Below are 17684 nucleotides of genomic sequence, written 5' to 3'. Positions count from 1 at the left end.
AGATAAACAAAAACAAATACACGAAAGCATTTTAAACATTTTATTTGTAACAATCAATCTCAACTTCAAACAATCATTTAAACAACAAAAAAGTGATAATCGCCTCACATTAATTCATTAAGTAATTTATTTATCAGACAACCGTGAAGCGGGTATTCTCTCCGTCTTTGGCTTTTGGAATCGCAGACTCGCACAAGTTAGCAGCAGTGTAATGGCGGACAGTCACGTGACTGACAATATGGCGGCGGTCAATTTATCGATTATGGAACGGTCTATATACATATATATTGATAGGTCTTTGCTATCACTGAATTGAGGGAATCTGTGTAGAGAATCTTTTCAGTGGCTATTGCATCACTGTAAAGATCAAGCTTTCTCTTCATAAATAAAAGATCAAAATTAATAAATGTAATTTTTATAACCAATTAACAACTTGAAGATCTTACAAAAAATGTCATCCAACCAATCAGATCACATGTCTGTAAATGCCCCTGAGGGACTGAATACTGGGACATGGAGTGTGATGTCTTCAGTGATGTGTGATGGGTGACCTGTCTGCTCAGTGGTCCATGCTGATGCTGATGAGATACCATGGACTCTTTTAGCAAATTGGGGTGGATGTCTCAGAATGTCTCTGTGGGTATTAATTTTCAGAGACCATTATGTTTTCTGTTAAGTTAAATTGTGTTTGTTTAATGTTCATTTTCCATATCAGGAAATAATAGTAAAGGTTATGATTACATATAATTAATATATTAAATGAAATTTTACAAGATATTGTTGCAGAAGCTTAGAGTCTATAAAGTATAAGTGAATGTTAAAGTAATAATTCCTTAAGTAATATGTAGATTTACATAAAGAATATAAATGTAAATATAATTAAGTTTGCAGGTAATGTTTGTTTTTTTAGCTCCACTGGCCAGAGGCCAGCGGGGCTTATGTCATGGTCCTGTGTCCGTCGTGCCTGCGTGCGTGCGTTAACTTTTCCTTAAAACATCTTCTTCTCCTAAACTACTGGTCCAATTCTGATGAAATTTCTCAGGAATGTTCCTGGGGTGAACCTTTATCAAATTTGTTCAAATTATGCCACTGCCCCGGGGGTCACAAAAATGAAAATTTGCTTATATAAGGCCTATTTTGTGAAAACTTTCAAAATCTTTACGTCCATAACCATTGGGCCTAGGGCTATCAAATTTGGTATGTAGAGACATCTAATAGTCCTCTACCAAATTTCTTCAAATTATTCCCCTGGGGTCAAATTTGACCCTGCCCCAGGGGTCACAAAATTGAACATATGCTTATATAAGGCCTATTTTGTGAAAACTTTCCAAATTTCTCGTCCTTAACAATTGGGCCTAGGGCTATCAAATTTGGTATGAAGAGACATCTAATAGTCCTCTACCAAATTTCTTCAAATTATGCCCCTGGGGTCAAATTTGACCCTGCCCCAGGGGTCACAAAATTGAACATATGCTTATATAAGGCCTATTTTGTGAAAACTTTCCAAATTTCTCGTCCTTAACAATTGGGCCTAGGGCTATCAAATTTGGTATGAAGAGACATCTAATAGTCCTCTACCAAATTTCTTCAAATTATGCCCCTGGGGTCTAATTTGACCCTGCCCCGAGGGTCACAAAATTGAACATATGCTTATATAAGGCCTATTTTGTGAAAACTTTCAAAATCTTTTCGTCCATAACCATTGGGCCTAGGGCTATCAAATTTGGTATGTAGAGACATCTACTAGTCCTCTACCAAATTTCTTCAAATAATGCCCCTGGGGTCAAATTTGACCCTGCCCCGGGGGTCACAAAATTGAACATATGCTTATATAAGGCCTATTTTCTGAAAACTTTCAAAATCTTTACGTCCATAACCATTGGGCCTAAGGCTATCAAATTTGGTATGTAGAGACATCTACTAGTCCCCTACCAAATTTCTTCAAATTATGCCCCTGGGGTCAAATTTGACCCTACCCCGGGGGTCACAAAATTGAACATATGCTTATATAAGGCCTATTTTGTGAAAACTTTCAAAATGTACTCGTCCATAACCATTGGGCCTAGGGCTATCAAATTTGATATATAGAGAAGTCTTATAGTCCTCTACCAAATTTCTTCAAATTATTCCCCTGGGGTCAAATTTGACCCTGCCCCGGGGGTCACACAATTGAACATATGCGTATATAAGGCGTATTTTGTGAAAACTTTCAAAATCTACTTGTCCATAACCATTGGGACTTTGTCTATCAAATTTGGTATGTAGAGACATCTAATAGTCCTCTACCAAAATTCTTCAAATTATTCCCCTTGGGTCAAATTTGACCCTGCCCCAGGGGTCACAAAATTGAACATATGCTTATATAAGGCCTATTTTGTGAAAACTTTCAAAATCCTATCGTCCATAAACATTGGGCCTATGTCTATCAAATGTGGTATGTAGAGACATTTAATAGTCCTCTACCAAATTTCTACAAATTATGCCCCTGGGGTCAAATTTGACCCTGCCCCGGGGGTCACAATATTGAACATATGCTTATATTAGGCCTATTTTGAGAAAACTTTCAAAATCTTCCCGTCCATAACCATAGGGCCTAGGGCTAATATATTTGATATGAAGACACATCTAATAGTCCTCTACCAAATTTTTTCAAATTATGCCCCTGGGGTCAAATTTGACCCTGCCCGGGGGGGGGGGGGGTCACAAAATTGAACCTATGCTTATATAGGGTCTATTTTGTGAAAACTTTACAAATCTACTTGTCCATAACCATTGGGCCTATGGCTACCAAATTTGATATGTAGTGACATCTTATAGTCCTCTACCAAGTTTTTTCAAATAATGCCGCTGGGGTCAAGTTTGACCCTGCCCCGAGGGTCACAAAATAGTACATTTGCTTGTATAAGGCCTATTTTGTGAAAACTTTCAAAATCTACTTGTCCATAACTGTATGGCATAGGGCTACCAAATTTGGTATGTAGTGACATGTAATAGTTCTCTTCTAAGTTTGTTCAAATTATGCCCATGGGGTCAAATTTGAAACTGCCCCGGGCGTCACAAAATTGAACATATGCTTATAAAGGTCTTATTTTTTGAAAACTTTAAAAATCTGCTCGTCCATAAACATTTGGCTCAGGGCTACCAAATTTGGTATGTAGTGACATCTTATAGTCCTCTATCAAGTTTTTCAAATTATGCCCTTGGGGTCAAATTTGACCAAGCCCAGGGGGTCACAAAATTGAACATATGCTTATAAAGGGCTTATTTTGTGAAAACTTTAAAATCTACTTGTCCATAACCATTGGGTCTAGGGCTACCATATTTGGTACGTAGTGACATCTTATAGTCCTTTACCAAGTAAGTTCAAATTATGCCCCTGGGGTCAAATTTGACCCGTGCCCTGGGGGTCACAAAATTGAGCATAGACTTATATAAGGCCTATTTTGTGAAAACTTTAAAAATCTCTTGTCCATAAACATTTGGCCTAAGGCTACCAAATTTGGTTTGTAGTGAAATCTTATAGTTCTCTACCAAGTTTGTTCAAATTATGCCCTTTGGGTCAAATTTGACCCTGCCCCGGGGGATCACAAAATTGAACATATGCTTATATAATGCCTATTTTGTGAAAACTTAAAAAAAAATCTTGTCCATAACCATTAGGCCTAGGGCTACACAATTTGGTTTGTAGTGACTGTCAAAGATTTTTGATAGTATAGCAGCGAACTAACTATAAACTTTGAATGTAAACAAAAGTCCACCAATGTCCCTCAGATAGAAGGAAAGGACTTGAAATTTTGGGGTCTATGCAAATCACAATACTGCAAAGAGGATTACAAAGTTTATTTATCTATTTATCTATTTAATTTTCATGCTTTAATTTCTATTCTAAAATCATGCACATTTAAAAACAAATAAGAAATTTCAGTTTAGATTATCCATGATGATCGAATGTCAAATGTTAAAAACAAATGTTCTTGCTGTGCTCCGCTGTGTACGTCATAAATATATTCAGTTCTCGGGTCCAGTTCTTTCCAGTTACCCGATGGGAACTACACAGTACACATCACTGCTACACTTTTTGAGGTTTACTATGATATGAATGCTTCCTTCTTGTCAGTGCGTTTCTCTGTATAATTTATTTGTAGTTGTCTTTATGAAACTGATGGCCAATATTCAACTAGTTCTAGTATGCATCATACGTCTTATTAAACTTCTATCTTCTATCCCCTTTTCCATCAACTTTCTTCATCAATATTCAACTAGTTCTAGTATGCAACATACGTCTTATTAAACTTCTATCTTCTATCCCCTTTTCCATCAACTTTCTTCATCGTAATTCTTACACCAACAAAAATGGGATCCCATTTAGATTCCTTCTATAAACACAACACTCTAGATGCCTCCACAATGTGGCCGACGATCAGAAATTCTGATGGCACCTCCTTCCACACAACAAACGCTCTGGTCTTAAGCCCAAATTCAACTGACTCAGAAACACACAGAAAACTCTCGAACTCTCCCATACACTAACCAGGCTTCCTTGAATAAACAAAAGGATCCCCATACCCCAGAACTGACCCTAAATTTCCCATTAGATTTGACAGTATTTCAGGGCCTTCAGTACTCTTGGATGTGTATCCCGCAGCTGGTTTATAGTAACATTTATATTTGCTATTCTAATTAACTATATTAATATTTACACACAAAAAAACAACCCTATTTCTTTGACAGTGACCTTGTATAGTCCTCCACTTAGTTTGTTCAAATTATGCCTCAGGAGTCAAATTTGACCCTGCCCTGGGGGCCACAAAATCGATTAAATGCTTATATAGTGCCTATTTTGTGAAAACTTTAAAAATCTTTCTGTCCTTAACCATAAGGCATAGGGCTACCAAATTTGGTATGTAGTGACATCTAATAGTTCTCTACCAAGTTTGTTCAAATTATGCCCCTTGGGTCAAATTTGACCCTGCCTGGGGGGTCACAAAACTTAACATACGCTTATATGGGGCCTATTTTGTGAAAACTTTAAAAATCTTTTTGTCCATAACCATTGGGCCTAGGGCTACCAAATTTGGTATGTGGTGAAATCTAATAAACCTGTACCAAATTTTTTCAAATAATGCCTCTTGGGTCAACTTTGACCCTCCCTGAGGGGTCACAAAATTGAATAAACGCTTATAAAGCGCCTATTTTGTGAAATCTTTAAAAAGTCTTCTTGTCGAAAACCATTCAGACTATAGCTACCAAATTTGGTATGCAGTAACATCTTATAGTCCTCTACCAAGTTTGTTCAAATTATGCCCTCTGGGTCAAATTTGACCCTGACCCGCGGGTCACAAAATTGAACATTATATACGCTTATATCTTGCTTATTTTGTGAAAACTTTTTAAATATTCTTGTCCTTAACTCTAGGACCTTGGGCTACCATATAACCGTATATAATGTTCAATTTTGTGACCCGAGGGTCAGGGTCAAATTTGTATGTACATGTAGTAAGATATAGTAGTCCTCTACAAAGTTTTCTCAAATTATGCCCCTGGGGTTAAATTTGACCAATCCCGGGGGGTCACAAAAGTGTGCATATGCTTAAATAGGGCCTATATTTAAGTATTTGCACATGCAGAGAGTATTTGTTTCAGCCTTTTTTCAGCAGTGGAGCGATACAGGGCCATCATGGCCCTCTTGTTTTAAATAAAAAATGTTAGGTAAAATAATAAGTAATGCACTGACCTTAATTTAACCTGGCTTATGCATTAAACCAAGTAAATCTATGTTACCTTCACATATCATTAATCAAATCATAAATAAAATAACACAAATTTATCACACATTATGCTTGTATTATGCGGAAATAGAGATGGGGTTTTATCATGGGATGGTTAAAGTCGCATGTATCTTCCTCAAAAAATGAAATATTTATAACTTCATCATAATTTTTTTTTGTCCATGTGCCAGCTGATAGATTTGAAGTCCTAGATATATAAAATTGACATTCCATGAGAAATTAAAGAAGGACCACCTTTCCTGTTTGTATCTGCAGACAATAAAAATTAACACCTTCTTTCCCGGTTTTGTTATTTAATTTCTTCCAGAATGTGAGCCGATTCCCTATTTGCAGAAAATTGATTGCTACACTTGGTTTATTTGTTACAGATCATATAATGAGAATTTATTTATTTCAGTGTCATTTTCAAGTTGAATTTCAGGGAAGTAAAATCAGTGTAAAAACTATGAAATGGATCAGTCATTTCCTGTGAAATCTTTTTTAAATGTCTAATCTGACAGTGGTCAATATGTTGTTTTTTTCTTGTAGGAATATCAAGAGAAAAATTACAAAAGAATGCAACATATAAAGCCTGAATTATTATGTACAGCAGAATATTGAGTTATTTTGAAAATCATACGTTTTTATGAGCAGCAGCAAGATGCACACAATTGATTTTCCTATTAACACCGGGGATGAACAACTTTTGTCACGTGACCACAAAAGTCAACGCAGGTTGTTGAATTACATCAGGAATCCCGCTCCGTCAGGTAATTTTCATCTTTTTATAGAGAATATGTTAAAATTTCTGGACAATACAAAGCTTATGACATGCTTCATACCTTTTCGCATATTAAGACGCATTGCACTTGTTTCGAAGCTTTGCAGTTTTTAAGAACACTTCGACACAAACTTTAGATTTTCGATGCAAACGCAGTTTGATTTTATATTTTTTTACTTTCCATTCACGAATAAATCATATTTCTAGAAAAATGAGAGCACACGATGCTTAATTTTTGATGATTTATTGTATTTGCGATATAAGTTGTTGTTGTTATATTTAATTTGGGCAGTTCTTGCTATTTCAAAAATTTACAAACGCGGGTTGGTTGAGCAAACGCAGTTTGCTGAAGCTGGATTATGGCAAACGCAGGTTGGTTAAGATTACGGAATCTATATTCTTGCCCTTCTTTCATCAAGGGCGACACACGACACACGAAGCGATACACGATATTTTGCGCGACAGTCGCGGCGACGCGCGATATTTTATTATTCAAATATCGCCCATATTATCCGAATTTCGTGTAACGCGGTCTAATTTCAGACCGCGACACACGACACACGAAGCGATACTCGATATGTACTGTTCAAATCAAATCATCATCAACATCTTCATCATCATCATCTCCATCTTCATCGCCATTATCATCATAAAATAAATCGCGATTCGGAGCGGAGTATTGTAAAATGAAGATCTCAAAAGAATTGAAAAATAATTTGTCGGAATGTTATTTTTCTCATGCTGTTTTGTTAGTTGTCCAAATATATTTAATATTAAATATTATCTTAATATTAAGATTTGGTAGTTAAAGAATGCAATTTGAATGAACACAATTGTATGCATATGTTTTGCTCAGCTGTGAAGATTGAGGGAACAATTTATAGAAGAACTGTGAGAATCATCTCTACAAATATCATGTTTCAGGGACCACGAATTTGACATTCCAAAACGGAAGGAACCTAAACGAAAATTTGACACCGTGTCAACAAGCAGAAACGCTCTCCAGAAGGGAACGTTGGGTGTCCGATGGGAGAGGGCAAGACGAAATGACAGCAAAATGCTTCTAACATCAAAAATGGGAATTGACATTGACCCGTAAAAGGAAATCATAATATCATACGACAGTTTGTAGTTCTTTAAAAGACAGCTGTCATTTTTGATATTCGTTAACCAACGTTACCTATATTGATTCCGTGTAATGCTACTGAATTTGATTTTGTGTTGCTCTTTCTATGTTTATGCATTGAGGAGCTACCAATATTGGGGCCGTATAATATGCTGCCTATATTGACGCTGTGGGATGCTTCATTTAACGAGGCCTACCGGTATATTCAACCTTTTTGGGGGATTTGAAACAACAACAGACATATTGGATCTAACTTTATTTTGTTTGCTGTTATTTGTTTCAAGTTTTAAAATTACAGTTTCTAAAAAATGCCATGTATCTTGTATCTTGTTAATTAAAAAAAAGGTATCTTTCTTTTAGTTGCATAATGATAAATAATGTGGACCTATAAGGAGAGAGGTATCATGAAGCAAATAAAACAATCGATTCCTCTTATTCTGCAAGACATAGTTTTCATTTTAGGTGTATACCATTATCTTTTGATCCGAAACTTTAAATATAATAATAACTATTGACCTTTACATGGGCGCCTTGCAAATCACTAGTGTCTTCATATTGGTCATACAATATAATGTCTTTATGTGTAACGTGAGAATCCTGACAATCTTACAATATGATTGTTGGAGATAATACTTAAAATAAAGCTGAAGGCATACTACATCCATGACAAAGTACACTTCACCGAGATAAGTCTAACTATACTGTGAAAAACATTGAAAAACCCAGCGGTTGAACGCAAACAAGATCAGTGTCTTTAACAACAAAACGAACCAAACATATGCAGATTAATTGTTTTATTGCTGCAAAGAATATCCCGTATCGCAATAATAGCTTATACGCAAAACATTAAACTGGCCTATGTGCAACTTGAGAAGGAATTACAGATTTACATGTAATTGTTGACAATTCGCACAATGATTCCAATGAGACAAAAAGCTAACTCACCAAAAATATATTTTAATCATATTGATTCGAAATAGATAAACAAAAATCGCAGATTACAAATGAGTCTCGCTCTGTGAAAAGGGGGTTTAATGCATGTGCGTAAGGTGTCGTCACATATTAGCCTGTGCATTCCGTACAGGCTAATTAGGGACAAACCTTTCCGATAAACTCGATTTTTGCTCAGAAGAGACTTTCTTTTAACAAAACATATCATAAAAGCGGAAAGTGCCGTCCCTGATTAGCCTATGTGGACTGCACTTTACGCACATGCATTAAACCCCCTTTTCACAGAGCGCGGCTCAAATGTATATTCCAGCGGATATGGTGAGATCAACAATAATCACAGATAATCAACATAAATTACAATGATTTTGAAAAGATCAACAATAATCACAGATAATCAACATAAATTACAATGATTTCGAAAAGATCAACAATAATCACAGATAATCAACATAAATTACAATGATTTCGAAAAGATCAACAATAATCACAGATAATCAACATAAATTACAATGATTTTGATAAGATCAACAATAATCACTGGTTATATAAATCACAATTAATCGGTTGAGATCAACAATAATCACAGATAATCAACATAAATCACAATGATTTTGATAAGATCAACAATAATCACAGATAATATAAATCACTATTAATAGGTTAAGATAAAAAATTCAAAGATAATCAACATAAATTACAATTATTTTGATAAGATCAACAATAATCACAGATAATCAATATAAATCACAATTCATGGGCTGAGATCAACAGTAATCACAGATGAGCAATAATGAACACAATAATTTGTATGAGATCAACCATTATCATAATCATTTTAAATTAGAATGATAAATATTACAACAATAATCTTATTAAAAACAGGAATATCAAACAAAACAACACAAGATAAACGATATGAAACACAATGTTTAAGACGCAAAAACACGCGTAATACTATATATTATTGTATGACAGTCTGTATTTTCAATAATTAAGAAAATAACCACGGCACATTGGTAAGAATTAAAAATAATTCTTGGTCTTATCATCGTCATGCAACAGATGACTAGGCCCGGTGCTTTGCAGATCTGTGCTTTGATAGACTACTGCGGTGCCTGTACCTCTTTTCACACATATCACAAGCAAAGTTTTTCTCTCCATTGTGGGTGGCAAGGTGGGCCTGAAGGTCAATTTTCTCCCGGAGCGTTGCATTGCAAATTGAGCAGGTAAATTGCTTTGCAGCAACCTCCCTCCGGACGTGACGATTCAGGTCATCTTTGGTTGAAAACTTTTTGCCGCATTGTTCACAGGGGAACGGCTTTTCAACACCATGAATGCTGCATCTATATAACAAAAACAAATGGAACTGTTGAATTATTATTCAATACAGAAAAATACACACAGAATATTATCCATAACAATGTGGAACTTAACAAAATGATGGTCGTCAGAAGCGCTCCAGATAAGGCGCGTTAACGCGTATTTACGCATTTCAAAATCCAAAATACGCATTAAATAATATGTTTAAGGGTCCAATTACATACGTGAAGTATCGGAACGCGTACATTCTGGATTTATACGGTGTAAATTCCAATTGTTCAGTGACAATTTGCATTGAAATTTATCTGGACAATTATGGTCGTTAAAAACTAAATACTATAATGAGCACACCAATATGCACCACACTAGTAATAATGTGTTAAGTGTTTTAAAGCCGGCTTTTTTCGAAAACACCATTCAAAACATTTTAAATAGTGCTTTGCAACTAGGTTATAAAAACATACTTTCGCTCAGAATGCAATGACCTATGTTGAATTGTATCTTGATTTTTAAACCGACAGAACCTAGCATTGTACAAAAAACAAAAAAAATACAAACCTGTGTCTGTTGAACGCCTGTTTTGTGTAAAATGTTTTTCCACAACAGGCGAATCGTCCAGTCCCTCTGTGGCGCTTATCATGAAGCTTTAACCCCCACTTCGATTTAAATGTCTTTCCACAGATTTCACACACGAGCGTCATGTTTCTGTAATGAAAGAATTACTTTTTGTTAAAATATATTTCTAAAATGTTTTTATAAAGTTTTAAAGACTACACCAAAAGAGATATGAAACGCAAGTGATTGGATGTGACACACTATCTGCTATTCTTTTCGTCACAGTTCAATAAACATGCGTGTTTACTAATGCACGGGATTTTCGTGAGTTTTGGCGCGTTTAGCGTCATTCGAGGTCCGCTTAAAGGAGGCAACGCACGTTGTGGTTCAATATACTTGTAACAGTACTTAATGTGTTGATAAGCATATTTCCGCTCTGTTTAAATGTCCTCAATTGAAGTTCCGTAGTCATATATTGTGTTGAATAGTTAATATTTTCGTATTTGTAACCATATCATATTTTAGAAGACTTTCAAAAATGTGTACAGTGTGCGTTTCATTATCCTTTGAATATTCTCGCAACCTGCGTTTGCCATTTCCTATTGCTCAAGAAATACCAACCTGCGTTTGCAAAACAAAACAAAACAAAAAAATAAGATATTTTTCAATTTGCACCGCTATTTTTGTCATGAATCTTATTAAATATATTAAAATGAAGTGTAAAATCATACTAATTCAGTCGTTAAACCAATATTGTTGAAAGAAAATCATCAACACCACATAAACAAACAGCGTTTGCAATGCATTTCAGAATTTTGTGTCGAAGTGTTCTCGGAAAGTGGAAACAGTAAAGGCAATGGAATCATTTCAAATAAAAGTTTATTTAGTATACTGTGTCATAGGCTATCACTTGTTAAAAACTGAAATTTTGATTATATGAAAAAACAACAAAACTTACCTTAATGTACAAGATTACAATCTGTTTCTGCAACCGGCGTTGACTTTTGCGGTCACGTGACAAAAGTTGTTCATCCCCGGTGATTAAGCACAATTAGAGAGTTTTAAAAGGATCAGGGAAGATTTTATTGCCAAATTTTGGTCTTTTTTTATGAGTTGCATTTATCTATCTGTCTCCGACTTTTTGCTGGTGATAGTGAGGCACACATGCATGAAACCATTAGGAGGGAGTTATCAAACTGGAAATAAGCTGTCCTCTTACTATTCTGCAGTTCCTGCATTATTTGTTCACACTGAAAGATTTTCACAAACGAATGTACCTTTAACTAACAAATATTTACAAAAATTGCAGTGAAATGTTTAGTTTGTGTACCTTTATAAGAATAAGAATGACAACAATGTGTATTTTCCTTTAGAATCTAATTAAAAAGATTTATATATTCATTTTATGTTTATTATTTTGACTGATGTAATATTGGAGTCATATTACAACATATTAGACAAAAATAAAAAAGAAAGAATATGACAATTTATTCTAGATCTGACATTAAGGCTATTGTCTTTTAATGCAAAGACACCAGGCCATTTTGTATGTAATAATTGCTCAGTCATGAACATATTTGGCAAACAAGACATAAAATGTTAGCCTATATGTGGGTATGTTAGCATCAGTAGCAACAAGAATATGAAATCCACTCCATCATAACTGTCAACAAAAATAGCCGTTCCTGTGTATTTGACCAGACAATGAGTCACCATTCCTGTGTTGTTGTTGGTGTTGTTTAGCAGAAGATATGAAATTGTGTTCTCCAGACGGGGATAAAGATTACATGTTAAGTATGATGATACAAATATGGATGTGTTGTGTCTGCCTGTCTTTGGCATTAAAAATATGTCAGGCAGTTAATTCATTCAGTCATTCCAAATATGGTCAGAAATATAAACAGGAGCTTGATGCATTTGCAAGGCTATGAAATCTTACCCTTTTATCTGTTGAATAATATGGTATACACCAAAATCATGTATTAAACATAACATAACCCAACCTGACAACAGCCATCATTGAAGGGAAATGATCAAAGTGACCATTGTATACAGGTGACCGTTGTTCTCACATTTCAGATGGTTTGTATTATTGCTATTTTGTTACCCCACCCAGTAATTTGCACACAAAGGCTCATTGCCGATAATTCAGTATGCTTTCACAAATTATTTATACTGAATAATACAAATTCATACCTTATACATTTATTTAAAATCATACCTATTATTAAACTTATGAGTTTGCCAATGATAATACTTATTTGTGCATCTGGTCCATTCAGTAAATCAGACAGTTCATATTACATTGAGTGGAAGATATTTTTATGTCCCCCCACCACTATAGTTGGGTACATATTGTTTTTGCCCTGTCTGTTGGTTGGTTGGTTTGTGTGTTTGTTTGCTCCAACTTTAACATTTCACCATAACTTTTGCAATATTGAAGATAGCAACTTGTTACTTCATATTTGGCATGCATGTGTATCTCATGGAGCTGCACATTTTGAGTGGTGAAAGGTGAAGGTCAAGGTCATCCTTCAAGGTCAAAGGTCAAATTTATAGCTTCAAAGCGGCGCATAAAGGGACATAGTGTTTCTGACAAACACATATCTTGTTTATTAATGGTTGTCAAGTGACCTCGACATCATCTCCGAATCCCTGTTATAAACCGAAAGTACAATGCAATAGTACCCTTGTTTATCAGAGAAAGAAAGAACAAAATTTTGTAAAAATTTATTTCTACTCAAACATCACACAAACAGCATTTTTATTCAAACAACCATAAAAGCATCTTGGGCTTCAGTAGCATGTGGTGTTATATCCTCCCCTGGAATTTGAAGAGGAGTTTTACATGAAACAAATCTGCTTGCATAAATGCTGAAAGTTTAATTGTTAAAAAAGTTAAAATTAAATGCCTGTTTCTACAACAATTGGCAATCACTAATCCTTTTATTGCCTGCTAATAACAACACTTGCTTGCTAATTGGTATTGTTATCAGCGGTAAAGATCTATTGATTTTGTCAGGCGCGAATGCTTTGACATCAGAGTTTAGCCGCCGTCAGAGATTAGAGAAAACAACGCAGATTGATTTAAGTGTTTACTTTTTGCACTTCGAAATGACTGACTGGTGACCACTTTACATGGGTGAAAAAATTGATTTGGGAATAATTATACTGGCTATTGGATGTAATAGACAATTGACTGTTATTTTCAGGTGTGATATAGAAGGATTTTCATAAGGGGGATCCAGATCCCTGTATGCAGGCGACCGTTGTTCTCAGGTGACGGTGACGGCTAAGTCAGGTTGGACTGAATTAAGTATTTAAGTAATATCTTTTAAGTCAAAATTCACTTCTGTTTAGACACGTCAATTACAAATACTGTAAATATATCATTGTTATGCCCCCCTTCGAAGAAGAGGGGGTCAATTGTTTTGCTGCCTGTTGGTCTGTCAGTAGACCAGTTCGTTTCCAATCAATAAGTCTTCAACACATTGACCAATTGGCTTGATACTTCACATGTGCATTGGCCTTGGCACATAGATGGCCCCTATCTAAAAAATTGGATTTACTAGGGCAAAGGTCAAGGTCACTATCACACTAAGTGTTATAATGGTTTCTGATCAATAACTCGTCAAGGAATTGACCGGTTGGCTTGATACTCCACATGTGAATTGGCCTTGGACAGTAGATCACTCCTATTGAAATTGGTGTCACTAGGTCAGAGGTCAAGGTCACTATCACACTTAGTGTGAAAATCATTTACGATCAATAACTTGTCAACCAATTGACAACTTGGCTTGATTTTTCACATGTGTATTGGCCTTGGACAGTAGATTACCCCCTATTGAAATAGGAGTCACTAGCTCAAAGGTTAAGGTCACTGTTACACAGTAAGAGTACAATCATTTCCAATCAATAACTCGTCAACTGATTCACCAATTGGCTTGATTCTTGCCATGTGCATTGGCCTTGGACAGTTGATGACCCCTATTGAAATTGGGGTCACAAGGTCAAAGGTTAGGTCACTGTTGCACACTAAGTGTGAAATCGTTTCCCATCAATAACTCGTCAACTGATTCACTGATTGGCTTGATACTTCTCATGTGCATTGGCCTTGGACAGTAGATGACCTCTATTGAAATTTGGGTCACTATGTCAAGGGTAAAGATCACTGTTACACACTAAGTGTGAAATTGTTTGTGATCAATAACTCGTCAACTGATTTAATGATTGGCTTGATACTTCTAATGTGCATTGGTCTACGAAAGTAGAAGACCCCTATTTAAATTGGGGTCACTAGGTCAAAGGACATGGTCACTGGTACAATAAGTGGGAAAAACGTTTCTGATCAATAACTCATCAACGAATCGACTGAGTGGCTTGATATTTTCCATGCGCATTTGCCTTGGAAAGGAGATAACCTCTATCAAAATTGAGGTCACTAGGTCCAAGGTCACTGTCACAATAAGTGTGAAAATTGTTTCCGATCAATAACTCATCAACGAATTGACCGATTTGCTTGATACTTCACATGCACAGTAGATGACCCCTATTGAAATTGGGATCACTTGTTCAAAGTCCTGTTTGTTTTGGGGGGCATATTTCTCCAACCGCGGAACACTTTTTAGAACATTGTTATTGCAGAACTGCATCTTAAGGAAGTTTGCTATTTAAACTAAAAGAAGATTATTCACTTTACTGTCATTGATATAAAGTTTTATTGAGAACATCTCACTATTCAAATCTCGTGCACACTCCAAAAACTAACAAAATATGACACATTTTGGTTAAAGAAAAATTCAGGTGTTTACTTATAATCTCAATATCAGACACAATAGTTTTGTGCTCAACCTGAGTATGCATCCCCAATGGCCACTTAAGCTTCTATTTCATTATAATGGCGGCAGTAGTGGGTATTAATATTACTTTGTATTCTTTCTATCACTCATACCTGGGGAAAAGTGGATTTTGCGAGAAAATACAGAGGTTTGAAAAACATACTGTTGAATTAGTGTTACATTGTGATACCTAGTAATAGTGTCAGTTGTTTAAGCAGAACTACTGAATTGTGCTTGGCAGCAATATGCAGGCAGTGACAAGGTAACAGGTTTTTATCAACCTAGAGCATGTTAGTCAGTAACTCAGCGGGAAAGGACATAAAAAATGGTAGTAACTAATTAAACACTTTGCAAACACATTTTTATTATAATGCATATCTTGGATTTTAGCACACAATACAGGAAACATCAGGCATTTTGTCTCCTGCACATTAAGGCCTTGATGTAAAGGAACTGTATGTTAAGAATATTGTTTTAAAGGGATCTTTTCACGCTTTGATAAATTGACAAAATTGAAAAAAGTTGTTTCAGATTCGTAAGTTTTCGTTTTAGTTATGATATTTGTGAGGAAACAGTAATACTGAACATTATCCATGCTCTAATATAGCCATTATATGCATCTTTTGACGATTTTAAAACCTAAAAATTATAAAGCGTTGCAACGCGAAACTATTGAATAATTTGGAGAGTTCTGTTTTTGTCGTTAAATTTTGTGAAACTACGAAGATTGCTTTTATAAGGTATAAAATACGTCAAGAATGTGTACTCGGCGAAATAGCTCAGTAGGCTAAAGCGTTTTTACTTCAGGACTCCAGGACTTATTAAAGAATTGGAATTTATAAAGAAGTTTCAAACGCAATCACCAAATGGACTAAATACAAAAAATCAACTTGATGTCCTGCTACGGGAAACTATCTTGTAAAAAATATATGTGAAAAACATTTTATATTAATCATCAACATAAATGAATGTAAAAATAATAGTACTTTATGCAATTTATCTTGTCCATAATGTGTATATGATATATAGAATAGCAAGTATATATGATTATTTAATCAAATATCATTAGAATATTATACATAGATATGGATTGAAATAATAAGAGTCATTAAATAAGTTTACCCTATTTAATTTATGATAATAAGTTAAGGTAGATTATAATTACATATGATGATGATTATTTTATTGTAAAATATCAATTTATTAAATATATAAAGCACACATTTAACATAGGATTAAGATACAATATGTAAGTGTTTAACGTCATTTCATTTTTGGCGAATTTTTACATTTTTTGGCGCCATTTTATATAACGCCATTTATGACGTCATCATGTACAACGTCATTTGACGTTTTAAAACATTTTTCTTTGTTATTTAAGTTGTGCAGTCAAAAGACGTAAAAATGTAGTTAACATATAATTTCCAATGTTTTGATAAAGGCATTATGCCGAAACGTCAATTAAAGGAGTATAATCAGACACTTATGTATTAACAAAAAATGTTTGAAGGCATTTCTTGTTACCATCCCAGTATGTATTGCCATTTGCTTACGGTCATATACATAATATATATTGCAGTTCATATTTCATGTCGTCCCCTGGTCATTTTTTGGGCGGTTATTGCGATTGGTCTGGTAATAAATGCTTCTCTCCGGGGGTCCCTGTCACTTGTTAGGCAGGAAAACAGCAAATTAGATTACCAGACACTTTTCTAAAGAGTTGTTTGTCTCCTGGAATCACAGTGCTGTCACAGCTGTTGAGAGTTGTTGTGTGTGACAGGCAGACAATTGCAAGGTGTCTTGGAAATGCTGTGATATCTTCATTATTTGTCCTCTTGTCCAGCCAAATTTTATTGTTCAGCATTTTGTTAACTCCAATGTGAACTTGAATAAATAATTAGGCTTGGTAGGCCACTGGGTGCTGAAAATTGTTCATACAAGGTACACTGTTGTCAAACGTTTTGATCAATGGTCTTTTAATGGCTCACTGTGAAAGAACATTCTACTCATTATGGGAAAGCAGCTTTTGCTGTCATTGTGGGCAAGATGTATGGGCCATTTCAGTGCTCAACACCAGGAACCATTCACAGAAGGTGCAGAAGTATGGACTGGTTTGAACTTCTGGGTGTGTCTGAATGGTTTGAAGCAGCAATAGTAAATACCAAACAACCAGTCTGGAATTGCTCATTATCTGTGACATGGTTGAGTGGCAGACTACTAGTATTTAGAAAATATACCCAGCTACAACAGTTTCATGCTCAGCCTGTTGACAATGTTTGACTGGCAAAATTATTGAATTTGATTGATATAGAAATGTAAGCTGATACAGAATTAAAATTGTATCC

At 35.2% G+C, this 17684-nt stretch overlaps 3 long non-coding RNA genes across 3 annotated transcripts in view; 2 read left to right on the top strand and 1 right to left on the bottom strand.

Moving 5' to 3' along the window:
* The window catches only part of LOC127879823 (uncharacterized), a 108671-nt gene that overhangs the window by 30395 nt on the left and 60592 nt on the right, over positions 1-17684 (top strand). The window lies entirely within an intron of this gene.
* LOC127879825 (uncharacterized) lies at positions 6449-8028 on the top strand. Its single transcript, XR_008049252.1, has 2 exons — positions 6449-6538; positions 7474-8028. It is a non-coding gene; the product is annotated as an uncharacterized LOC127879825 (long non-coding RNA).
* LOC127879824 (uncharacterized) lies at positions 8455-11555 on the bottom strand. Its single transcript, XR_008049251.1, has 3 exons — positions 11460-11555; positions 10505-10651; positions 8455-9969 (listed from the first exon to the last, which is right to left on the bottom strand). It is a non-coding gene; the product is annotated as an uncharacterized LOC127879824 (long non-coding RNA).

The sequence above is a fragment of the Dreissena polymorpha genome, chromosome 4 (assembly GCF_020536995.1).
Source record: "Dreissena polymorpha isolate Duluth1 chromosome 4, UMN_Dpol_1.0, whole genome shotgun sequence".
NCBI lineage: Eukaryota > Metazoa > Mollusca > Bivalvia > Myida > Dreissenidae > Dreissena > Dreissena polymorpha.
Note: the sequence above shows the minus strand (reverse complement) of the source record. Positions and strands in the feature narration are given on the sequence as shown.